Below are 22,902 nucleotides of genomic sequence, written 5' to 3'. Positions count from 1 at the left end.
ATGTTCATAGCAGCACAATTTACAATAGCCAAGAGTTGGAAGCAACCTAAATGCCCATCGGTCGATGACTGGATCAAAAAACTATGGTACATTTACACAATGGAATTCTATGCTGCAGAAAGGAAGAAGGAGCTCCTACCCTTTGCAACATCATGGATGGAGCTGGAAAGCATTATGCTGAGCGAAATAAGCCAGGCAGTGAAAGACAAATACCATATGATATCACCTTTAACAGGAATGTAAACAACAAAACAAACAAGCAAGCAAAATGTAACCAAAGACACTGAAATACAGAACGTGCTGACAGGGTCCAGAGGGTAGAGGGGAGAGAAGCACAGAGTAAAAGGGGATGGACTCACATGAATAAATATGAAGGACACATGGACAATAACTAAGATGGGGGGCGGAGATGGGAGGGGGGTGGGGAGCACTGGCGGGGTGCAGGGCTGGGAATACAAGAAAGAAAACTGTACTTGAACAAAAGTTAAATAAAAAAAATAAATAAAGTTCAAATATATTAACCAAAAAAAATAAAAATAAAATAAAATTCTCTCCTTATCTTTCATCTTGGGTAATGAAATTATGACGTTCCTTGGTGTGTGTTTCTTTGGGTCCAAATTCTTTGGGACTCTCTGAGCTTCCTAGACTTCCTGGAAGTCTATTTCCTTTGCCAGATTGGGGAAATTCTCCTTCATTCATTTTTCAAATAAGTTTTCCATTTCTTGTTCTTCTTCTCCTTCTGGCACCCTTATCATTCGAATATTGGAACATTTAAAGTTGTCCCAGAGGTTCCTCAGGCTCTCCTCATTTTTTAAATTTTTGTTTCCTTATTCCGTTCTGGTTGAATGTTTATTTCGTCCTTCTGGCCCACACTGTTGATTTGAATCCCAGTTTCCTTCCCGTCATTGTTGGTTCCTTGTACATTTTCCTTTATTTCACTTTTCATAGCATTCGCACTTTCCTCTATTTTGTGACCATACTCAACTATTTCTGTGAGCATCCTTATTACCAGTGCTTTGAACTGTGCATTTGATAGGGTGGATATCTCCTCATTGCTTAGTTATATATTATATGGAGCTTTGATCTGTTTTCATTTGGACCATATTTTCTTGTTCTACACATCTGTTATGTAGTAAGGCCTTTGGTGTTTGTCGGGGCCATGAAACCCAGGGCACTGTGTTGTGGTGCTGTCTGTGGGAGATGGGTCTTGGAACAATGCCACTTGATCAGCTCTTGGCTGGTTTTCAGTCACTTCCCCCACTACCCACAAGCATATTGAGCCCTTTCTGGTGCTGATTCAAGGGTGGGTGGGTTTGTGTACATTTTAAGGCCCTGTGAGTCTTTTCAGTGAGCTCTCTTGTGAGGCTGGGAGTTTCTCCCGCTGCCACAAGACCCACAGGTTTTCTCAGTTAGAGGTTTTGAAACTTTAGTTCACCAACTGGAATCCTGGGTTGTGTCTCATTCCACTGTCGTTCATCTCGGTTTATCCACTCACAAATGTGAATCCACCCATTTCTCCAGCCATTGTCTCACCCAACCTGTTCCTCCAGTGGCTGCTTGCCACAAGTCTCTCTGCCCGGCTGCCTGTGTCCACCCCTCTACTGCTCTGTATGAATGTTTTTTCTTTAACTACTTGGTTGTGAGACTTCCATACAGTTCAATTTTTTGTCTGTTTTGGTTGTTTTTTTTTGCTTTTAAATTTGTTGTTTTCCTTCTTTTGGTTGTGTGAGAAGGCACAGTATATCTACATATGCCTCCACCTTGGACAGAAGTCTGATTACTTTTTCAATTTAAATAATTGTCATTGAACTATTCAAATTTTATGCTCCTTCTTGATTCAGCTTCAGAAGATTATGTGTTTCTAGAAATTTATCCATTTTACCAATGTTGTCAGTTTTCTTGGTATATAATTGTTTGAGTGATTTCTTACATCCTTTGTATTTCTATGGTATTGGTTATAATTTCTCCTCTTCCGTTTCTGGGTTTATTTATTTGAGTCCTCTCTCTTTTTTTCTTGAGGTGTCTGGTTAATGGCCTGTAGATTATGTTTATGTTTTCAAAGAACTGGCTACTGAATTTATTGATCCTTCAAATTTTTCTTTTTGTCTATATGTCATTTAATTGTGCTCTGATCTTGATTATTTCCTTCATTCTGTTCACTCTGGGCTTTGCTTGTTATTGTTCCCCCAGTTCTTGCAGATATAGGGTTAGGTTGATTATTTGAAATGTTTCTTTTTTTTTTTTTAGGTAGGCCTGTATTGGTATGAACTTCCCTCTCAGGACTGCCTTCGATGTGTCACATAGATTTGGGGCTGCTGTGTGTGCATTTCCATTTGTTTCCAGAGACTTTTTTATTTCTTCCATGATCTCATTGTTAACTCATTCATTGTTTAATAGCATGTTATTTAGTCTCCACAAATTTGAATGCTTTTGAGTTTTTTCCTTGAGGATGGTTTCTAGTTTCAAGCCATTGTGATCTGAGATGTTCGATATGATTTCAACTTTCTTGAGTCCATTTAGGCTTGTTCTGTGACCTACTATTAAGTCTATCTTTGAAAATGTTCCATGTGCATTTGAAAAGAATGTGCATTTTGCTTCTTTGGGTTAAAAAGTTCTGTATATATTAATTAAGTCCATTTGATGTCAAGTGTTATGCAATGCCCCAATGGTCTTGTTGATTTTTCACTTGCAAGATCTATCCATTGTTGACAATGGGTTGGTAAAATCCCCTATGATGAGTGTGTTGCTGTCGATCTTTCTTGAAGTCCTCCAAGGTTTTCTCTATATATTTTGTTACCCCTATGTTGGGTGCCTATATGTTTACAAGGATTTTATTTTCTTGATTGTTTGTTCCCTTTAATATTATATAGTGTCCTCCTTTGTCTCTTTTTATGATGTTTGTTTTGAAATCTATTTTTGTCTGATATAAGTATAGCTACCCTAGCTTTTTTTTCAGGTCTTTTTGCTTGGAATATATTTTTCCAACCCTTCATTTTTAGCCTGTGTAGATATTTTTCTCTGAGGTGTTCTCTTGTAGACAGTATGTATTCGGGTCATGTTTTCTTATCCATTCAGCTACCCTATGCCTTTTGATCAGAGTATTTAATCCATTTTCATTTAAAGTTATTATTGATAGGTACTTAGTCATTGCCATGTTTCCCTTTGTACCTGTGTCCCCCCTTCTCTTTTTATTCATTTTCTTAAAGCAGTCCATTTAGCATGTCTTGCAATGCAGATTTAGTGGAGATATGTTCTTTTAGCCTTGGTCTTTTTTTGTTTGTTTGTTTGTGAAGCTCCTCATTTTGCCTTCCTTTTCTAATGAGTAAAATGAGTATCTTGCTGTGTATAGCTGTGTTGGTTGCAGGTCTTTGCTTTTCATTACTTGGAATATTTCTTGCAATTCCTTTCTGGCTTGTAGTCACAGCTCCCACATCTTAACATACTCCTTTATCTTTCCTTGCTTCTCTCCTTCCACTAGTACTTAACTCATTTATTTAGTTATTATAGAGAACATCAAGGACTTTCGATAAGAATGACCTAACTCTTTTGACAGGTGGTAAAACCATGCTGTTCTCTTTCAAATGCTCCTTCAAGAAAAATACATGTCCAAATATGTCAATCAGTATTACTGAATCTATAAGGTTGATGCATACAATTGTGCAAATTGTTCACTACACAATGGTGTCTGGCTGAGAAAGTGAATTGGGGCAATCTGCCCTTTTTTAGGCTTAAATTTAAGGGGTGCTTATTTCTAATTTATGGAAAGTCCCCACAAGGACCAGTGCCAGCACTGTGAATGTGTAATTAAGATATTTGAGGCCTTGAGATTGGTCTTGGGGTGTTAAAACCATAGATACTTGCAAAAGAAAAAGAAAAAAACTTCTTGTTGGCTCTAGGGATGACAGGTAGGAACAGCTCTTAGATCTCAGCTAGAAAGTGGCCTTTCTCACTCATACCTTATACTTCTCCTTACTTCTTCCTCAAATGGTAGCCAACCTCTACCCAACACCACTGCCACTAACTAGCTTCTGATTGAAGATTCTAGAGTGAATAAAGGGAGATGGAGGCTGCCACTCTGCTCCCAAGATAAAATATATTATTCTGCTCATCCGTGATTCAGAAGTTCTTCATTATACCCAACCAATTTCTTATAAAAGGTTTGTACACAAAGTTGTGGTTACCCTGGTATTCAGGCAAGAGACTTTACTTTGCTGGAACTGGTTTAATGGTGAGCATTCATTGAATCTCAGAATCTTGGGGAAAGAAAGGGATTAGGGATCTTCTAACTCCATTTCCTAATTGGCCAAACCTGCATTTTTCCTTGCTATTCTGTCTACTGAGAATTATAGAAGGAGGGTTGCACATTCAGCAGATGTGTAGGTTCAACTGAAATATTTTCACCACTGTGTGTGTATATCATCACTTCATAACAAACTCTTTCTCTACCCCTCTCCTATTCTCTTTGTATTTGTCTCTCTCTACTCCCCCTCTGAGTGGGTTCCTCATCATCCCTATAATTTTCCGTTATTCTGGCATGCCATGAGATAAGCACAAGAATACTCGACATTCTGTGCTCCTCAAACACTTAACTCAGTTTTATAGCTGCTCTGAAAATCACATCCACAATGCATATGCATCGTCATTTTACAAATACGTATTAAACACCTCCTATAGTCCAAGCACTGTGATGTGGAAGAGAATAATTATAGCTAAAACTTATACAGCACTGACTATGTGCCAGACATTCTTCTGACTGACTCATATGAAATTGTCTCATTTCTTTTGTTTTCAACATTATTAGATGGTTTTCATCCTCACCCCATTTTGCAGATGAGGAAACTAATAAATAGAAAGGTTAAGTAACTTTCTCAAGGTCATAAGTCTGTAAATAATAGAGCTACGAAGTCAGAATTCAAATCCAAAATATCTAGTGCAATATATACCCTTAACTGCTGTTATATCTTGTTCTCATGAAGTTTATATTTTTTGTGAAGGCACAAAAACACGTAAATAAATCAAAATACAAATGTTATGGTAGTGTTTAGGTCTATATGTAATAAAGCAAGATAAGGTGTAAAAGAGTGACAACATATGTGTGTTGTTTCTAATGGGATGATAGGGGAGAACCTGAAAGAAGTGAGAGAGCTTGTTGGGGATTGTAGGTAGAGTGAACACAAAGAAAAAAGGACCTAAGACAGGAATTCACAAGAAAGATTCTAGCATTATTAGAAGGCCTGTGTGTGTGAGAGAAATGATCAACAGAAAGTGTATCATAGTAAATAGAATATAAAGAATAAGAATTGACCATATCATGAAGGACCTTTCCAGCTATGGTAAATATTTTCTTTTCTTTTATTTTAAATATAGTTTTATTTTAAATATAATTTTATTTTAAATATAATGGGGTCAGTGATTTTAAATGGTGAAGAAATATAATCTGATTTGTGTTTAATAAAAGATCACTCTGGTTTCTGTGAGAACAGACAGTAGGAGAATAACAATGGCAACAGTTATAGTTTGAGCAAGGATAGTGAAGATAGGGAGAAGTGTATAGATTAAGAATATGTTTTGAAGGGTAAAGTTGACAGAAAGGTCTTCATAATAGATTGAATACAGAGAAAATTGGATTAGTTGGCTAAGTCTCACAAGTCATTAATATATTTTTAAAATATTTTTATTTAATTATTGTTTAAGTACAGTTTTCTGTCTTTTACTCCCATCCCAGCCCTCCCCCCCAGTGCTCCCCACCTCCCTCCCATTTCCACCTCTGTTAGTTTTTGTCCATATGTCCTTTATACTTGTCCTGTGAATCCTTCCCTTTTTCTCCGGAAATTCCTTCCCCTCTCACCTCTTGTCCCTGTCTGCCTGGTCTGTATTTCAGTGTCTTTGGTTATTTGTCTTTGTTTTGCTTGCTTCTTTGCTTTGCTTGCTTGTTTGTTTTGCTGTTTAGGTTACTGTTAAAGGTGACATCATATGGTATTTGTCTTTCACCGCCTCTCTTTCACTCAGCATAATCGTTTTCAGTTCCATCCATGCTGTTGCAAAGGGTAGTAGCTTCTTCTTTCTTTCTGCTGCATAGAATTCCTTGTGTAAATGTACCATAATTTTTGGATCCATTTATTTACTGATGGGCACCTAGGTTTCTTCCAACTATAGGCTACTGTAAATTGTGCTGCTATGAACATTGGGGTGCATAGGTTCTTCTGGATTGGTGTTTCAGGGTTCTTAGGATATACTCCCAGCAGTGGAATTGCTGGGTCAAAAGGCAGGTCCATTTTTAGTTTTCTTAGAAAATTCCATACTGTTTTCCATAGTGGTTGTACCAGTCTTCAATCCTACCAACAGTGAACTAGGGTCCCCCTTTCCCCACAACCTCTCCAACATTTGTTGTTTGTTGCTTTGTTTATGATAGCTAATCAGACCGGTGTAAAGTGGTATCTCATTGTGGTTTTAATTTGAATCTCTTTGATAGCTAGCGATATTGAGGATCTTTTCATGTGTCTCTGGATCCTCAGTATGTCCTCCTTGGAGAAGTGTCTGTTCAAGTCATTTCCCAACTTTTTAATTGGGTGCTTATCTTCCTAGTGTGGAGTTCTGTACATTCTTTGTATATTTTGGAAACTAAACCTTTGTCTGAGGTATCATTGACAAACATGTTTTCCCATACAGTTGGCTCTCTTTTTATTTTAATACAGTTTTCTTTAGCCATGCAGAAACTTTTAATTTTGATGAGATCCCATTTGTTTATTCTTTTCTTTATGTCCCTTGCTCTACGGGACATATCAATAAAAATGTAGCTGTATGGAATATCTGAGATTTTCCTGTCAATGTTCTCTTTTAGGACTTTAATGCTGTCACGGCTTATATTTAAGTCTTTTACCACCTTGAATGTATTTTGGTGTATGGTGTAAGTTGGTGCTCGAGTTTCATTTTTTTTAATATATTTTATTGATTATACCATTACAGTTGTTCTATTCCCCCCTTCATTCCCCTCCACCCGCACACTCCCTCCCCCACCATTCTCCCCCCCTTAGTTTATAACCACGTGTCTCAAGTTCTTTAGGTTCTATATTTCCCCCACTATTCTCACCCTCCCCCCTATCTATTTTCTACCTACCATCTATGCTATTTTCTGTGCCTTCTCCCCCCTTCTCCTCCTCCCACCCCCCTGTTTCTAACCCTCCATGTGTTCTTCATTTCTATGGTTCCACTCCTGATCTAGCTGTCCTCTTGGTTTGCTTTTGTTTTAGGTGTGGTTGTTAATAACTGTGTGTTTGCTGTCCTTTCACTGTTCATATTTTTCATCATCTCTTTCTTATATAAGTCCCTTAACATTTCATATAATAAGGGCTTGGTGATGATGAACTCCTTGAACTTGACCTTATCTGAGAAGCACTTTATCTGCCCTTCCATTCTAAATGAAAGTTTTGCTGGATAAAGCAATCTTGGCTGTAGGTCTTTGGATTTCATGACTTGGAATACTTCTTTCCAGCCCCTTCTTGCCTGGAAGGTCCCTTTTGAGAAATCCGCTGACAGTCTGATGGGTACTCCTTTGTAGGTGACTGTCCCCTTATCCCTTGCTGCTTCTAGGATTCTCTCCTTCATTTTAGTCTTGGCTAATGTAATTATGATGTGCCTTGGTGTGTTCCTTCTTGGGTCCAACTTCTTTGGCACTCTCTGAGCTTCCTGGATTTCCTGGAAGTTTATTTCCTTTGCCAGACTGGGGAAGTTCTCCTTTATTATTTGTTCAAATACATTTTCCACTTGTGGCTGTTTCTTTCCCCCTTCTGGTACCCCTATAATCCGGATGTTGGAACGTTTAAAGATGTCCTGTAGGTTCCTAAGCCTCTCCTCATTTTTTGAATTCTCATTTCTTCATTCCTTTCTGGTGGGATGTTTCATTCTTCCTTCTGGTCGATTCCATTGATTTGAGTCCCAGTTTCCTTTCCATCGCTATTGGTTTCCTGGACATCTCCCTTCATTTCAATTAGTTTAGCCTTCATATGTTCCTCCAATTTGTGACTGTACTCTACCAATTCTGTGAGCATCCTGATAAATAGTGTTTTAAATTGGGCTTCTGAGAGCCTGGCAATCTGTTGGTCGCTTAGAGTTATTGGCTCTGGGACTTTGAGTTCTTCTTGAGCCATCCTTTGGGCTGTTCATGCCTGTTAAGTAGCAGAAACGGAGCCCTAGGTTTTCACCAGAGCTGGGCAACTCAGTCGCTGGGTTGAGACGTCGTATGTGGGGGCGGGGTCAAAGAGGGACAATGGCTTCCCTCCGGCGCCCGCCGCCACCGCGACCCCCACCAGCACCGCAGCCACCACCGTCACCAGGGCCACTTGCCCCGCTCAACGGCACGCGAGTGTGCCACTGCTGTCAGCCCTCCACCACTGGGTTTGCTCCCTGGGGCCTGTGTGGTCCATCTCACTGCGCGCGAATGTGCGACCTTGGTCAGTCTGTTCCACACCCCGACTAGTTCTGGGCTGCCTGCGCTCCTAGGTCTGTCCTGCCTGACACAGCTCCGCTGCTGGCTCCACCTCTTACCGTCCTCATTGAACGGTTCGTAGCTGTCGGACTTCCGTATAATTTGGTTTTCTGACCTCTGGGTGTGTGTTAGTTCTACAAAACTTTTGTTGTATCCAAACTTAGTTGTGGGAGAAGGCACAGTGTTTCCACCTATGCCTCCATCTTGGCGGAAGTCGAGTTTCAGTTTTTTGCACATACCGGTCCAGTTCTCCCAACACCATTTATTGAAGAGGCTATGTTTACTCCATTTTATGTTACTGGCCCCTTAGTCAAATAATTGCCCATAGAGACTTGAGTTTCTTTCTGGGCTTTCTGTTCTGTTCCATTGGTTTATGTGCCCATTTTTATGCCAGTACCAGGCTGTCTTGATTAAAGTGGCCTTGTAATAGTTTGGTATCAGGTATTGTGATCTCTCCTACTTTGTTCTTTCTCACAATTGCAGCTGCCATTCAGGGTCAAGTATGGTTCCATATAAATTTTTGAAGTGTTTGTTCTATGTCTGTGAAATATGCCATTGGAAGCTTAATAGGTATTTCATTGAATCTGTAAATTGCTTTGGGTAGTATGGACATTTTGATGATGTTAATTCTTCCAGTACATGAACAAGGTACATGCTTCCATTTGTTTGTGTCTTTCTTAATTTCTTTCTTCAGTGTTGTGTAGTTTTCTGCATGCAGGTATTTTACCTCCTTGGTTAGGTTTATTCCAAGATATTTTTATTTTTGTTTTTGCTATATCAAATGGAATTTTTTCTCGATTTCTCCTCCTGCAGTTTCATTGTTAATGTATAAAAATGCCTTTGATTTCTGGATATTGACTTTGTAACCCACTGTTTTGCCAAATTCATTTATTGGGTCGAGCAGTTTTGGGGTAGAGTCTATAGGATTTTCCATGTACACTATCATGTCATCTGCAAACAATTAAAGTTTTGTTTCCTCCTTTCTGATTTGGATGCCTTTTATTTCCTTTTCTTGTCTGATCACTGTGGCTAAAACTTCCAATACTATATTGAATAGAAGTGATGAAAGTGAACAACCTTGTCTTGTTGTTTATTTTAGTGGAAAAGATTTTAGTTTTTGCCCATTGAGTATGATGTTGGCTGTAGGCCTTTCATATATGGCCTTTATTATATTGAGGAATGCTCCATCTATCCCCACCTTGCTGAGTATTTTTATAATAAATGGGTATTGTGCCTTATCAAAAGCTTTTTCTGCATCTATTAATAGGATCATGTGATTTTTGTGTTTGCTTTTGTTTATATGTTGTATTACATTTACTGATTTGCAAATATTGTACCATCCTTGCATCCCTGGGATAAATCCCACCTGGTCATGGTGTATAATCTTTTTAATGTATTGTTGGATGCCATTTGCCAATATTTTATTGAGAATTTTAGTGTGTATGTTCATCAGCGATATTAGCCTGAAGTTTTCTTTCTTCGTTGTGTCTCTATCTGGTTTTGGAATTAGGATGATGCTGGCTTCATAAAAAGAGTTTCAGAGTGTTCCATCATTTTGGATTTTTTATAATAGCCTGTGAAGAAAAAAGGTTAGTTCTTCCTTAAATGCTTTGTAGAATTCTCCTGTGAAACCATCTAGTCCAACGCTTTTGTGTGTTGTGAGTTTTTGGATTACTGACTGCTTCAATTTCACCTGCTGTTTTTGTTCTGTTCAGACTTTCTGCCTCTTCTTCATTAAGTTTTGGAAGATTATATTTTTCTAGAATTTTTTCCATTTCACCTAGGTTTTCAAATTTCTTGGCATACAGTTCTTCATAGTAATTTCTTACAATTCTTTGTATTTCTGTCATGTCAGTTGTAATCTTTCCTCTTTCATTTCTGATTGTGTTTATTTGGATCCTCTCTTCTTTTCTTGATGAGCCTACTTAAAGGCTTGTCGATTTTGTTTATCTTTTTTAAAAAAACAGCTCCTAGATTCAGTGATCCTTAGAATTGTGCTTTTAGTCTCTATGTCATTTAATTCTGCTCTGATCTTGCTTATTTCTCTTCTTCTGCTTGCTCTGGGCTGTCTTTTTTGTTGTTCCCTGAGTTCTTGTAGGTGTAGGGTTAGGTTGTTTGTTTGAAATATTTCTATCTTTTTCAGATAAGCCTGTATTGCTATGAACTTCCCTCTCAGAACTGTCTTCGGTGTGTCCCATAAGTTTTGGGATGTTATGAGTTCATTTTCATTTGTTCCCAGAAACTTTTTGATATCTTCCCTAATTTCAATCTTCCCATTCGTTGTTTAATAGCATGCTATTCAATCTCCATGATTTTGAGTATTTGGGGGTTTTTCCTTTGGGTTAGTTTCCAGTTTCAGTCCATTGTGGTCAGAGAAAATGCTTGGTATGATTTCAATTTTCTTGAATTTTTTTAAGGCTTGTTTTGTGTCCTATCCTGTGGTCTATCTTTGATAATGTTCCATGTGCATTTGAAGAGAATGTGTATTTAGCTTCTTTGGGATGAAGGGCTCTATATATATCACTTAAGTCCATTTCATCTAAGATATTGTTCAGTGCCACAATATCTTTGTTGATATTTTGTTTGGAAGATCTGTCCATTTTTGACAGTGGGGTGTTAAAATCCCCAGCTATAATTGTGTTGCTGTCAATATCTTTCTTGAAGTCCTCTAAGATTTTCTTTATATATTTGGGTGCTCCTATGTTGGGTGCATATGTATTTATAATTTTAATGTCTTCTTGGTGGATTCTTCCCTTGAATATTATGAAGTGACCTTCTGGGTCTCTCTTTATGGCCTTTTTTTTGAAGTCTATTTTGTCTGATATGGCTATTTCTACTCTGGCTTTTTTTCCCTTTCTGTTTGCTTGGAAAATTTGATTCCAGACCTTCACTTTTAAGGTGTGTAGGTCTTTTGTCCTGAGGTGTGTCTCTTGTAGGCAGCATATGTGTGGGTCATGCTTTCTTATCCATTCAGTTATTCTATGTCTTTTGATTGGAGCATTTAATCCATTTACATTTAAGGGTATTATTGATAGGTACTTATTCATTGTCACTTTTGTACCTGTGTTCCTCTCCGTCTCTCTCTTTTTCTTCGTTTCCTTATTGCAGTCCCTTTAGCATCTCTTGCAGAGCTGCTTTGGTTGAAGTGTATTGTTTTAGACTTCTTTTGTCTTGGAAGCTGTTTATTTGGCCTTCTATCTTGATTGAGAGCCTTGCTGGGTAAAGTAGCCTTGGTTGCAGGCCTCTGGTTCTCACTACTTGGCATAGTTTTTGCCATTCTCTTCTTTCTTGTTGTGTTTCCATTGAGAAGTCAGTAGCTAACCTTATTGGGGAACCCTTGAATGTTACTTCCTTTTTCTCCCCTGCTGCCTTTAAGATTCTCTCTATGTCTTGGGATTTTGCCATTTTAATAATGATGTGTCTGGAAGTGGAACTCTTTGGGTTCCTCTTGATTGGGACTCTCTGTGTTTCCTGGATTTGTGTGACTTTTTCACTCATCAAATTAGGGAAGTTTTCCCTTACTACTTTTTCAAATATGTTTTTTTATCACTTCTTCTTCTCCTTCAGGTATCCCTATTATTATGAAATTATTATGTTTCATATTGTCTTGCATTTCTCTTAATCCCTCTTCATTCTTTTTGAGGCTCTTTTCCTTTTCTTGCTCTTTCTGTGAGTTTTTTTATACTTTGTCCTCCAACTCACTGATCCAATCTTCTGCTTCATTGATTCTGCTTTTGATTCTTTCTACTGTGTTCTTCAGTTCACAAATTGTATTCTTCATTCCTCTTGGCCCTTGCTGATCATTTCTATTTCCTTTTTCATGTTGATATAGTTTGCAGTGAGTTCATTGTAGCTCCCCTGTAGTTTCTGGTAGCTGATTCTGAGCTCTTTGAACTTCCTGATAAGCAGTGCTTTGAATTCAATATCTGATAGTTGACTTGCCTCTATTTCATCTAACATTCTTTCTGAGGCTTCCTCCCTTTTTTTATTTGGGGATTGTTTCTTTGTTTTCCCATTGTTTGTGAGACTTTTCTTGTTAGCCTCAGCTTCTTAAATAGATCTGTTCTGACTCCCTGGGTTTATAGTGTGAACTTCTGTGGTGGAGTGCCTGTGAAATTCAGTGGTGCATTCACCTTTGGTTACCCTGGTGTTCTCCATTTCCATCTACTCCTTTTTTTGTGATCAGTTGGAAGAGGAGGCAAAATGATTTATGACAGTGGGTGAGGATTTTATGTTATTTACTGTCACAGCCAGTTGAGAAGAGTTAGAAGATGTTTAGGCTATATATAGCATTAAGCATAATCTTCAACCCAACTTGCCACTTTTAAAAGAGGATGGACACAAGATAAGTCTCTTATTGAAGAGGAAACGCTTGTGAGTTAGATCTAGAAAGCAGTGAGGTTGCGGGCAGTCAGATTCTGAGGTAAGGTGAGAGTAAAGGTTAGTAAATAGGTGTAGTGTGTGAGCAAATAGAGTTAATCACTACAGTAATAGAATTCAGGCAACTGTGAAGTGGACTAAGATCCAGGAAATGTGTTGTGAAGTATTTACAGTTGTATAGAACAGCTATTATTTACAATAATATTAGAGGAACAATCATATGACAGACTCTATGTGATCTGGATGACATGAATAGGGGGTATAGAACTTTGGGTAGTGTACTAAATGAAAACAAGTGGTGTGAAGTGTAGAAAATTGCCAATGCGCTGTGGATGAGAGAACAGGGGAAACCTGTCAAGTGATGCAATATAACCAGCCAAGGCAAAGAAGCCTATACAGAAAGAGGAGGAATACAAAGATGCTATGAAAATATAAAAGAAGTACAAATAATGAAAATAGTAATAATAATAATAATAATAATAATAATAATATGCAGCAACTTGTGGTTTCTTTGCTATAGCACAGTGAAATTTGTCTCTCTGTCTCTACTATTGGGATGCCTCTTCTTTGGGTCCAACTCTGGTCTTTTCTCAGTTCCAAGTTGTTTGTCGCCTGTGGGTAAAAGAGGAAAAAAAGGCAGGAGAAAGGAGGAAAAAGTGATGTTTGGAAAGAGAGGAGGAAGGAATAAAACAGAAAAGAAGATAGGAGAGGAAAAAAGTACTGAAAGATAAAACAATAGTAAAATTTAAAAAATAAAAAATTACTAAAAAAACCCATATCTTGTTGGTTTCAACCTGGCCAAACCAGTTTTTCTGGCTGCAGTAGGCTGAGGGGCGATTGGTGTGGTCTTTCTGTGAGCACTCTCCCAAGAGCCAACCAGGAGCCTCTCCCCAGTGCCCCAGGAAGTGGATCTAGGACTTCCTCATAGCGCTCTTTTCCTGGGGGTTATCAGTGTAGGCTGGGCTCCGGGCTGTGCACCGGCAGAAGCCCCTGCTGCTCCTGTTTTTGCTCCAGTCCCTGAGATTCTACTGTACTGCTGCCATCTCCCTACTGTCTGGATTTTCCATGACTGGCACGATGTCTGGTCCCTTATTTTCATATATGCTGGGGAACTGTTGGCTGTTTGCACTGTTCCTCCATAGATCAGCCAGGATTTTCTCCCATGTGTACAAGGAAATGGAATCTGCTCGATCCTACTTCGTCGCCATCTTGGAACCTTCCTTCAGTTGTTAATTAGTCACATTGCACTCATCAGTCAGTCTTAAACATCATAGGGGTGGGCAGAATTCCTCCTGGGTTTGAGGCTATTGCTTTCCCTCAGGCTGCTGCTGCTCAGAGTGGAGTGGTCTGCCTGAGCAGGATGGCTACTGCAGTATGGGGGACAACTCAGCACCAGGATCCTGGAGGCTATGCTCTCAGTTCTCTCCCCCAATACTCCATCCCCTGTCTGTCTTCAAGTGTCTCTAGTCCACTCTACCCCCCACCTTTGCCATGGATTTACATCTGTGTCTATCTCCTACAGTCATTAATCTAGTCTCTCTGAACTCAGAAGTCAGGCTCAAGCTACACAGAGCTGGGACAGAGTCTCTCTTGGGGGCAGGGTATTGTTTCTCCTCAGACTGCTGCCACTCAAATGGGAGTGGTGTGCCTGAGCACATTGACTGCCACCATTTGGGGGATGACTGAACACTGGGTTCCCTGTGGCTACTCTCTTCACACTCTCCCCAAAAATTCTGTCCCCAGCCTCTCCTCAGACATCTCCGACCCACTCTGCTCCTGCTTTTGCTGGAACCCTGGAAGAGTGACAGCAAATGTAAACTTATGCATTGGCCCTTTAAACAGCTCTTTGTATCTCCAGCCATCCATCTCTGGTAGAGAGCAACCCTGCTGCTTTTTGCCCCTGGTTGTTATCTGTATACTTTTTGGCTCTAGTGTTCTATGCTGAGGATCCCAGCTTAGGGTTTAGACCCCATTCTTCTCAGGGGGGAGTGTAACCTGCTGCTTAATTATCCCTCAGGTGCTGCCACCTGTGGGCACCCAGCCAGCACTTTTGAGTCTCTACTGCACTCCCCGTTTCTGGTTTCTAACATATCTTCTTTTCTCTTCCTCTTGGAAGTCCTGGTCATTCACATCCCTGCTCTGTGTGCTATTTTGAGGTTTGCAGGCACCACACTGTGGAGCCCTATTTATTTGATGCTGGGCATCATCAAGTACTTAAAATTTTTCTCCTATCATCTTATCCTCACTCCAATTTTCCATCCTATAGTTCAGTGACAACCTCAGTTTTTATTTCATCCACCTTAGCATATCTTGAGTCTACATGATCTCTACTTCCCTATGTTATGATTGGTTAGCTTTGGGGGTCTGTCCTGTCACTGCTGGGGTTTCTCTAGCAGATTATGATAAAATAAGCTCTCATAATCATGGATCACATTCCACATCCTTTTTATTTAGCTTTATGAGATATAATTGTCTTATAACATTGTATAAATTTAATGTGTGTGATGTGATGATTTAATATATATATATATATTGCAAAATGATTATAAAATTAAAGTTAGTTACATTAATCACATAACATAATAACCATTTTATAAGAAAGTTTAAGATATATTCTATGAGCAACTTTTATTTACACAACAGAAAACTTTCATTCAGTTCCCATCTTCCAAAGCACCTGCTTATTTTCTTGAACATGACCAGAGAGAAAAATGTAGGTAAGTTGCTCCTGCCATTTCTTCAGTGGACAGTTTTGGCTTTGGGAGAGGTATTATGAAAAATCTTGGTTGGAAAGGTGTGTCTTTAGCCAGATTTAGTCCCTCTACTTTCCATCTCTTGATCAATATCCCTTGATAATAAGGTTGTCAGCCCATCGTAGCTGCTGGCTGACCCTTTCTGGGAATTAAGATAAAACTCAGAGGATTGGTTCCCATGAAATGCTTTTCTTAAAAGTAGATTCTGACTCCAGGCTGCATTAAGCAAAACCAAACTTATTAGGCATATTAGCACTCAGAATTGCTTAGACTGTACACAGTTCTCCTTGACCTAGTGAACTATGACACCATGGTGTATTTTTAGGATGTCATGGAGTTTCTCCTGAGTAGACAAGTATGCAACCATACTGAGAGTAATGTAATTGTAACATATTTGTATACAAACAAATGTTAAGGAAATTTCCCAAGTGAGTCGAGAGGCTGGAGTCAGAAATCTAGAGAAAGAGCTGGAAGCAATCACGTTTATAAAAATAATTATTAAGTGTTATGTATTTTTCAAGCATTGTGCTAAACACTTTATATACTTTGTCTTGTTTAGCCCTTATAGCAATCCTATCATATGAATGGTATTATCTGCATTTCACAAACAAAGCATCTAAGACTCTCAGAAATGTAGTTACTTAGTTAAGGTTGTAGAGATATAGGGGAACAGGGGGCTGAAGGTTGTAGGGAAACAAGGTTGTAGGGGAACAAGGGGCTTAACTGTAATTTTAGTCTCATTATGATACAATCCAAAGTCCTTGCACTTTTCATTTTCTACACTGCCTCCCAGGGGAAGGACAGAGCTTAACATAGGAAAAGAAGGCATTGAACAAGAGAGAAGAGCCTGTAGGAATACTTCAAGTTATAGAGGTGAATGCTGAGCAGATATCCCAGAATTTCAGGTTTGAAATGCTTATTCAAGGTTCCTGTTCTCCTGTCTGGAGTGTCATTTATGAGCTTTGAGAAGTGAAAAAAGCATCAGTTGATGGAAACTTCTGATGCTCCTTCTCTTCAAGAGTTGGGAACTGAGTTATGGTATGAAAAATAGATTGAGCCCTGGCTGGTGTAGCTCAGTGGATTGAGCGCGGGCCTGTGAACCAGAGGATTGCAGTTTGATTCCCAGTCAGGGCACATGCCTGGGTTGCAGGCCGGTTCCTTGCAGGCCAACTACCAGCAGGGGATGCACAAAAGGCAACCATACATGGATGTTTCTCTCCCTCTCTCCTTCCCCTCTAAATATAAATAAATAAATAAAATCTTTAAAAAAAAAAGAAAAATAGATTGAAAGGTCATAAAAAGTCTAGAAAGGGGATGACCCAGTAGGTCTGGATTCAAAGGCTATGTTATCTCTAATAAGAGCTGGGACAAATTTGCTTCTAATTTACTGAAAAAATTTTTTCTATAGCCCTGTAAACCCTTTATGGGGTACAAGGTAGTAGATTCTGTTACACATGCCTCTTCCTCTCCCAAAAAGGTTTAACTGGGAAGGGTTACTCAAGACCTCTACCTGGCCCAATTATTACTTATTATTCTCTCCTCTCACCCCCATAGAGTCTTCTCATTCTTCCAATATGAGCATTTAAGTAACATGAAGACTATGTAGTCCTTTTCTCACATGTTAGAGCTTCAGTGTTTGAAAATAATAATCACACTGTCTATGGGTCTTGTATTTCTCAAAATAAACCATTTTTGTTTCTTGAACTCTTCTATCTAGGCTACAACATAAGTTGTACTTCATTGTTCTCTGTAGATAAACTCCAATTTTCCAATGTCTCTCACAAGAGTAGTCAAAAGCTAATACAGGACTTGCAAGGAGTATAGCATTGACCTATCCAAACCAGATATCTAATCTTTAAAAGCCTCCTTGTAAAAGTTCAACAACTTTTTAAAATCACCTGTGATAACATTTGAGAACCTACACTTTTGGAAAGCAAACTTTATTTCATCCAGCCTACATCTGTCATGTTACCTTTCTGATGCCTTACTTCCATAAAGGTGCAAATGAACATTTTACCTTCAGAGACCTTCTTCCTTCTTTACCTGTGCTCTAGTTTCCTATAGGAGACACAATCCTTAATTGTTAAAAATAGGCCTCCTTCTTTTCCAGTGGGGCAGTGGTCCAGCATAGTTGGCATCACCTGCATGGAGATAAACTAGAATAACAGAGACAAGTCCTTGGGCCTGAGCTTTCATGCTCATGGGAAGAGCTAGGCAGGAGAAATTTCCTTAGTTTTGGGAGTTGGGAATTGGGTCTATTCATTTGAATTCAGGCTTTCTTGCCCTAATTTTCATGCCAACACATAAATTTTCTGAAGAAGACAGGCAATGAACTAAGGCAACAACTAATAGAGTGATTCAGAGGTAGTGGAACAGGTTCTGCAAGAGGCCCGAAAGGAAAAAAATTGGGGGCAAAATAAGAAGCAAGTAATCCATGAACTGATTGGTAGTAGTGAATTGAGGTTTCATCATTGTGATGGTGGAGATATAGTGAACCAAAGTGGGAAAAGAAATGAAAGATACAAAGATCGAGAGGATGGAGTCATCCCAGAAATCATGTTGAATAGGCTATGCCAAAGCTTCTCAGACTTGTGATCTCAATCCCACCAGCCTTCAAGAAACATGATTTCTAGTTTCTGTTTGACAGCTTTTGTGTGTCCTCAGTCTTTTCTCAAATAAGACATTTTCTGCAATGTGGTTTCTCAACCTCCTTTTACCAGTGCTTGTCTCAAGTCAGCATTCTACCAATACCTCACGAACAGCTTAAACATAGCTTCATTCCAGAGATAAAAAACATACTCTTTTTTTCCTTCCTTATCTGCTGTCTTCCTAGATCATCAAGGCCCAGAGATATCCCACTGGCCAGGAGGAGTTACTTCAAGTTCACTCCAGCAGAAGGGGTAAACCTAGGAAAAAGAAACATGAAGAAAAGAGCATAGAGACTGCAAGGTGTGGGAGGAGAAAAAAGAGAGAAGACAGAAAGATATAATTAGAATAGCTGAACAAAAAAGTGAGTATAATAAAGGAGAAAGGGAAGAAGAAGGAAGAAAAGTAAGTAAAATGAATTTAAATGGAGTGTTTTTTGACAGTGCTGAGGTACAGTAGAACATAGTGTCCTTGGAAAAGCTGAAAAATTGGGCTCTGGCCAAGTGTTTCCATACTAGTGACCTTTAGGTACCTAACTGAGTCTGCTCAGCACAGACCAAATGGGTAAATAAATAAATATTTTTTAAAACAAAAAAAAAAAAGACAAGAAAAAACATCCCAGCAACGGAGAACTGATCAAAGGCCCCCTGTACCTCATTATGGCCTACAAGTAGCTTGCTGTTCCAACCTGCAGTTCCCCCTTCCCCGCTCCAGCTTCCTAGAGGGAAGAGGGGCAGAAATGATCATGCCAACTGATAACTTCAGAACTTTCTCTCCTCCCTGCCACCAGCAAAGCTCAATGAAACAGAAAAAAGAAACTGGCAGGCCTGGTGAGGAAATGGCCTCAGGAAAAGTAGGCAGACTCCAGATTCTAGTCAAGAACTGCTGTGGTATAACTCACAGAATGGCCTGGGTTACCCAAATGGTAGGAAACCTTGGTTATTTACCCTAGAAAGCAGAAGAAAACCCATGGTTACAGAATTTTCTCTCTCCTTATTCTTTTAGACTTTCTAATGAGTGCTCACATTTGCCACAAATCTTTCCTTCTGGTGCTGTCCCCAACACCTCAGGCTTTTCTACCATTCTTCTCAAGCTATGTCTTAACCACCATTTTACCAGATGGTATTGTAGTTCTTAAATCACTGCCCTAGAGCAGATGCAGGCCCGTCTTCTGCCACAAGACACAGGCAGCACTAAACTGTGTCTTACAAACTTTCCTAAAAGGAATTACAATGTAGGAAAAGAAACTCTTTAAACTGAACTCTAGAGACAACAGTTTACATAGTCCATCTACCATGCACCATTTTCTCAGGAATGTTCTCGTTGCCAGATGGTGTTTTTCTCAGACCCTAATAGTTCTCCACCAAAGCCTACACATCAAATCCATACCCTAAACCTCAGAGTGATAAAGTCGGATCCCAAAATTACACAAATAACCAAAAAATATTCAATTTTAGTTTTTAATTGTTCATTCCAGATTAAGATTATGGTTTTAATTTATCCCAACTGCATTTAATATGTTTATTTGAAATACATTTGAGATATAAAATACATTTAAATTTGTTTTTCCCTAAAAAGAACCCAAACCCTCAAATATGACTCTAGTCCTCAATTTTCAGTAGTATAAAAATTAGGAAAGATTTGAAGCTAGTATTTTTATTTTTTTAAAGATTTTATTTATTTGTCTTCAGAGGGGAAGGTAAGGAGAGAAGGAGAGAAACATCAATGTATGGTTGCCTCTCATGAGTCCCCTACTGGGAACTGGCCTGCAACCCAGGCATGTGCTCTGACTGGGAATTGAACCGTGATTGTGTGGTTCACAGTCCCACGCTCAATCCACTGAGCTACACCAGCCAGGGCAAGTATTTTTCCCATAAAGGCTTTTGTAGCCCTAACTTTATTTCTAGAGCAAGATTAGAGTATATTTGAGAAGTGGGCAACCTACCATAGAGGTCAGTCAATCTTTTCAACCCTAACTATTTCAGAACAAACCACAGAGGTTTCTTTCTTCTATACATCCATCATGGACCAATTTTTCTTCCTATCAGTTATGTCATCTTCAAACCTTTAAAGTTAATAAATAGAGGGCAGAGAAATACATCTTCACAAGAGAGGTCTGTTAATGGTAATTGCTCTCTGAGATTTGATGCAACAGAGAGAAGTCACAAAGGTCTAGTTGCAATATCACCTCTGCCATTTGCTAGCCATATGAAGTTTTCCAATCTTCTATTTCTTCACCTGTAAAAATGGGATAACATAGCCTGGTTCACAGATGTGTATGAGGATTAAATGTCTACTATAGACCTAGCACAAGAACTAGCACAGAAGTAGAGAGAACTTGATGAACTTTACCTATATTTTCTTTCTGGCGAAAATTTTCCTCTGAACTTGGAAGAGAAAAAATGAACTGAGAGAGTGCTTTATTTTTTTCCAATTTTTTTATTTAATTATTTTTCAAGTACAGTTTTCGGTCTATTACTCCCATCCCATCCCACCCCCGTGCTCCCCCCTCCCATTTCCACCCTTCTCAGTTATTGTCCATGTATCTTTTATATATGTTCCTCTAAATCCCTTCCCTATTTCCCCTGAAATTCCCTCCCCTCTCCTCTCTGGTCACTGTCAGCCTGTTCTCTATTCCAGTGTCTTTGGTTATATTTTGCTGGCTTGTTTGTTTTGTTGTTTAGCTTCCTGTTAAAGGTGAGATCATATGGTATTTGTCCTTCAACACCTGGCTTATTTCACTCAGCATAATGCTTTCCAGTTCCATCCATGATGTTGCAAAAGGTAGGAGCTCCTTCCTTCTTTCTGCAGCACAAAATTCCATTGTGTATATGTACCATAGTTTTTTGATCCATTCATTTACTGACGGGCACGTAGGTTGCTTCCAACTCTTGGCTATTGTAAATTGTGCTGCTATGAACATTGGGGTGCATATGTTCTTTGGGATTGGTGTTTTAGGGTTCTTAGGATATAATCCTAGCAGTGGAATTGCTGGGTCAAAAGGCAAGTCCAATTTTAGTTTTCTGAGAAAATTCCATACTGTTTTCCATAATGGTTGTACCAGTCTGCAATCCCACCAACAGTGGACCAGAGTCTCCTTTTCCCCACACCCTCTCCAACATTTGTTGTTTATTGCTTTGTTTATGATAGGCAATCTCACTGGTGTAAAGTGGTATCTCATTGTGGTTTTAATTTGCATCTGAGAGAGTGCTTTAGACATCACCATATAATCAACATCACAATTGGATATCTCTGCCCTCTCCATTGTCTTCTTCAGAAACAAGGTCCTTCTAACAGGAGTGACTCCTAAACCTATCAGGATCTTTAATTTTATTCTGACCTCAAATTTCAACTGTTTGCTGACCATTTGTTTCCACATAGATTTCCCCTTGTTCCACTCTGGCTCAACTTTATACCTATCCTGTCTCAGTATCTTAGCATTGTAACTGACATGGCTTGAATCTTCCATTGTCATACACAATTGTCACATAACCCTGTTAATTCTTCTTTTTGACAGCTCAATACCTATTCTCAATTGTGCATGCTTCTGATCTTTTTCCTTGTCTCAGTCCTTATCCTCCTATTCGAATAAGTCTTTGCTCTCCCTACTCTGCTTTAATATATCCTGCATAATATGGCCAGAATAATTTTTAAAAAATATATTTTTAAAGCACAATATTCCATTGCAAATTTTTTTCAAAGGCTTCATAAATAATAGGATAAAGTCTAAACAGCCTGATTTAGCATTCAATGACTGCCATGATCTGGGCCCATTCAATTGTTGTGCAGAGAAAGAATCTGCTTAATGTTGGCACAGAGAAAGTGTAGAGAGTGAAGGGAAACTGAAAGAACAAGATTTAACCCACCTGTTTGCCTCAAGGTGCAATTTGAAAATAGAATTAACATTACCTAGGCAAAGGGTGGAAATGTAGAAAAAAAGTGAAAGAGAAGAAAGAATGCTGATACATTTATTTTACCCATATTTATTGAGTGCCTATGTTATGACAGGCACTGTGCTAGGCAGTAAAAATGTCACAGGAATAAGGCAGATGAAATAAAGTCTCTGCTCTCATGGAGCAAATTTTCTGGGAGAAGGAATACAGAATATTTATATTTATATTTAAAGATATACGAGGTCCAGTAGGAGTAAGGCTTGCTTGAATGTGGTTGGTAGGGTAATAATATGGGTGTAATAATGTATACTTTCAATTTGAACATTTCACCTAAAATTTTATAGGTGTTCTTAAGTGTGATATTGTTATGTTACAAAATTATGTGCTTATGATTTAGTAATAAAATACTTTGTAATGACAAGAGTATTATATGTGCCATACCCTGTATATAAAGATATAGTTATATAGATATGGATATATAGATACATATGATCTGTCCAGAAGGTACACAACCATGTAATATGAAAAATAGAGGCATATATTGAAGAGGATACAAGAAACATCATACATAGGACAATGGCACTTCAGTCTCCTTCAATGTAGGCATCTTGGGGCCTCACATAATCCTCCAAATTACCATCGGCTGTCCTGTAGTATTTTCCTGAATCTCATTGATGGTGTGAAATATCTTTCCTTTCAAAAGTGATTTTAGTTTGGGGAAAAGGCAGGAGTTTCAGGGCATCAA

The sequence above is a fragment of the Sturnira hondurensis genome, unplaced genomic scaffold, assembly GCF_014824575.4.
Source record: "Sturnira hondurensis isolate 20B ecotype Veracruz unplaced genomic scaffold, ASM1482457v3 Scaffold0012477, whole genome shotgun sequence".
NCBI classification, from domain to species: Eukaryota; Metazoa; Chordata; class Mammalia; order Chiroptera; family Phyllostomidae; genus Sturnira; species Sturnira hondurensis.
Note: the sequence above shows the minus strand (reverse complement) of the source record.